General features: G+C 48.1%; 1 long non-coding RNA gene across 1 annotated transcript; it reads right to left on the bottom strand.

The window, feature by feature from the left end:
* Window positions 1-1,452: 1,452 nt before the first annotated feature.
* On the bottom strand, window positions 1,453-3,525 carry LOC113624137 (uncharacterized). The gene is made up of 2 exons (XR_003434238.1): window positions 3,269-3,525; window positions 1,453-2,577 (listed from the first exon to the last, which is right to left on the bottom strand). It is a non-coding gene; the product is annotated as an uncharacterized LOC113624137 (long non-coding RNA).
* Window positions 3,526-4,155: the final 630 nt, after the last annotated feature.

Raw genomic sequence — 4,155 nt, 5'->3', positions numbered from 1 at the left:
TAAGAATGTTCGTCTTGCCAATGACTGAAATGCAGTTCACTCTTTGTACCTGAAAATTGCTTGGCGATTTGCATGGCTCTTAACAGTCATTATTTCATGTGATGCTCTTAGCAGTGCTACTCTAAGGTAGATAGGAGCCATGAGGCAACTGGGACCAAGAATTGTTGTCACCTGCCCAGGTCCTGTGGGTAAATCTCAGTGGCAGCTTGAATTCCAAATCTGGGGTAAGGGACAAAGCACTGTCTTGAGTCTGGAACTGGGAATCCTGGCTCTCCCTCTGCTTCTAACCCTGCCTATGGGACTTGAAGCATTAGACCAAGTTTCTCTGGTCTTCGATGTCTTCACCTGTAAAGTGAGGAACTCAGTTGATTGTCTCTAAGATCCTTTCCACTTCAGTCTCTCTTGGATTCAATGCATTTCTTATCCCTCCTCCTAAATCCTTTACTCATCTCCATTTGGTTCTGCAGCCAATGTGTACAGGGTTTTATTGAGTCATAGGGAAATACCCACTGATAAAATGTTGATGAGAAGAGATATATTTGACAAAAGTCTTCCTGCTTGCTATGGCCAAGCATGTCCAGGTCCCTTAAACTCAAGGAGGGTGTGAACCAATATTGAGAAATTCCTTCACTAAGTCACATGGGACAGGGGATGTGTGAGGATGACTCTCTTTCTTCTGCCTGAACCGGGAAGGTGGCCCTCTGGAGAGAAGCCAGTGGGCCAGGGTGCCAAACATTTGCCTCTGATGCTGGTTGCCTTAAAGCAGCACATGTTAGAGAAAAGGGTGAATCTCTACAGAGGTGCAGGAGCCCATGTCCCCTCTTCCTCACTCCTTGAAAAGAAAACTGCGAAACTCTAAGAACACATTCCTGGCAAAGTCCACAGCTTCTAAACAGAAAGGATAGGTTCAACTAGAGACCACCCCTGTTTCATTAACAAGTGACCCCATCTTCCCTACCCTTCCCTGTATAACGAAGGCTCCAGCTGCCTTAAACCCCTGCCCGGTTCACCCACATCCCCCGGAACTGTTCCACGCAGACCTATGGTCTGACAGGTAAGGACCAGAACTATTTAAAATTCGTCACTTGGAGGAGACTTTAATTTTATATGGATTGTGTGAATTTTTTACAACCAGACATATTCATGCATTGCTTATGTAATTAAAAATAAATAATTAAAATCTTTGACAGCTGATGGGTTTTTCTCTTTGGTCTCTCAAAGACAAAGCAATCCCCAGGGTGCAGCAAAAGGCTCTGAGGTTTTCACGGGTGTGTGTGTGTGTGTGTGTGCGTGTGTGTGTGTGTGTGTGAGAGTTGAAGTGGGAGGAGATGGTATGGGCTCATATTTACAGGAACTGAATAGAAATGGTCCGGTGGTGCTCAGACAACAACAGTGATAATGTCTAAGCACTTACATACACAGCATGGGCGCATTAAAGAACAAGATGAAAGCTAAGGCTGCGTAACCGTGGCGAAAGCTGGACCAGTGGTGGGAGGCGGGAGAGAAAGATGTAAAGAACCAGTTCCTCTAATTCTGTCTCTTTCCCTCAGCCTCTCATGACCTATCTCGGAGTATCCTCTGCTCTTTACCCTCAGTGCTGCCAGACCCGTCCAGTTGGGAGGCGTGTCCTCATAATGTCACTCACATCATCCCCCACCAAGGGTCTGCGCATGCTCCTCCTTCAAAAGTCCGTTTTCCTCATTAGGGAGTTAATCACCACCAGCAGCCCGTCCCAGGGCCCCTCACCTCTGAAGACGCCCTGTCCGCCATGGGAGTCTGATCTGGTGCTACCCCGTCTCAAGCATTCTGTCCACCAACCCTGGATATTGAATTGCCATTTGTTTGCTATGACTTCAATATTTAAGCTTCACCATTTGTGTGTACATGTTAACAGTTTGCTTTAATGCAGCAATTCTTTGCTTTTAAAAAAGCAGCTGGTCCTTGTCCTTTAGGGAAGGAACTCATCCCAGCAGTCAGGGTGACTGCCCTGAAGTCATAGAAGCCATCAGCCTCACAGAGGAGAGTTAAAATCAAGAGCTTCTCTCAAGAAGGAGTCACACACTCTAGGAATGAGCCCTCCTCGTGGAAAGTCAGACGGGGAAGTGACCTGCACGCTCAGCTGGCCGATGCCCTGGTCCTCAGAGGGTCTCTGGGTGATCTGGTTTTAGTGACACAACCCTACCTCCTGGAATCACCTGAGGTGGACAGCATCCCTCAAAACCATGGGACTAGAAAGGACAAGTTTTAAAACCTCAAGACTGAATAAAAGGCATTCAGAACAATGAAGGCAAAGAGGGTCAGGTCAGCCTACACCTGGTGTGACGTGAGCACAGCTGCTGTCAAGCCAGCTTGCCTTAGCAGCTAAGCACACAGACACTGGAGTCAGAGGCCGCGGTTCTAAGCCTACCTTTGCCATCAGCTGCAGACTTTTGTCAAGCCACTGAATCCCTCTGTCCCCCAATGGTCGCCAGCTTGGAGCTGGTCACACAGACCTCTGGTTGTAGTCTGGGATCTGCTGCTTCTTAATTGTGTCATGTGGGCACGTTATATAGCCTTTCTGAGCACCAGTGTTACCATCTGGAAAAAAGTGACATTACGAATATCTCCTTGCAGGGTTGTTGTCAGGATTTAGAAACAACAGATACAAAGCGCCTGGTACAGAAGGTAATCAATATACTAGTCATCCATCACTGCCACCCATGATCATGTGATGATGGCTCGATAAGCTATCACCTTGAGGGCAAGGACTGTGTCTTTTGACCTTGGCGCCCCTCCTCCACCACTTTGTGACATGACGAAAATACTCAACACTATATTTGTTTGATGAATTTTTTTAAAGCAAGCACCTCCTTCCATTTGATGGACAGAAAGAAGGACTGTGAAGTAGTGGGCTCTGGAAAGAGACGCCAACCCCAGCCCTCACTGGTCATGTCATATTGGCAACTCTGGAGGGCATGTGACTGTGTTTGGCTGCCCCCATCTGAACCCCTTTCCATTGGGGGGGAATTCCCTCCCTGATAAGGAGTGGAAGCAGCCTTTCAGAGGAGTTGAAAAACACCAGCACTTCCTTTCCTAGCCTCCCTTGCAGCTGCAGCCCACATTTATGCTCTCCTGGTCAGACCACTTGGCCAAATTTTTACATGGAAGCTGACGAGACAAGAAAGAAGGGACAGAGGGCAGTGGGAGTCATGACAGCTGAAAAGCTGAATTTCTGGCACAAAAGAGGAATGGGGCTTGCAAAAATAGCAGAAGCAGTCTAGCCGAGTACCTGCACAAAAATGGCAGTGGTGCGTGTCCTGGCATCTAGTCCTCTGGAAGAGTGGCCGTGGTCTGCTCATCAGACCAGTTCTGCAGTGCAACTGTAGGCATACCTCTGGAAGCTTGGCCCTGGTTCTCTGTGAGCTTCCCCAAATCCTTTTAGTATCCTGTTTCTGCTTTACCAGCCAGAGCAATCTTCTGGAGTTTGCAACCCAGAATCTGACTGATCCAGCAAGGTGCTTACTCTCTGCAGTTGTTTCCCCATCTTTACAACAGGGTTAATTCCTTAGGGATAGAAGAAGATACTATACGTTCAGTGTCTGGCATCAGAGTACTCAGCAAATACTATTTCCTTAAACACAAGTCCAAGAGCAGTCAGAGCCTCAAGCTACAGTGTTACTTATATTCCTTTTTTTTTTTTTTTGCGTTACACGGGCCTCTCACTGTTGTGGCCTCTCCCGCTGCGGAGCACAGGCTCTGGACGCGCAGGCTCAGCGGCCATGGCTCACGGGCCCAGCCGCTCCGTGGCATGTGGGATCTTCCCGGACCAGGGCACGAACCCGCGTCCCCTGCATTGGCAGGCGGACTCTCAACCACTGCGCCACCAGGGAAGCCCCTATGTTCCTTTTTGACATTTGATTACATGTGCATCTTGGGGATCCACACAGTTCTAGAGAGATCCCAGCTTACTGGTTGGTTCTCTAGCTAGAGTGAAAGCAAAAGGCCAGGAATAAACTGTGCCCCAGGTTCACACGCAGAATCATTCAGAGCCATCGAGAGTGATCTGTGTGACCTGTGACTCCAAGATGGGACCAGCTCTTGCCCTCAGTTCAAAGAAATCACAACTAATATCTCCAAATTTCCCGGAATCCTACAGATGAAATGGGATAATCTTGA

Source organism: Aethalodelphis obliquidens, unplaced genomic scaffold (assembly GCF_003676395.1).
Source record: "Aethalodelphis obliquidens isolate GAN/ISIS:26980383/991018 unplaced genomic scaffold, ASM367639v1 scaffold12, whole genome shotgun sequence".
Classification (NCBI taxonomy): domain Eukaryota; kingdom Metazoa; phylum Chordata; class Mammalia; order Artiodactyla; family Delphinidae; genus Aethalodelphis; species Aethalodelphis obliquidens.
Note: the sequence above shows the minus strand (reverse complement) of the source record. Positions and strands in the feature narration are given on the sequence as shown.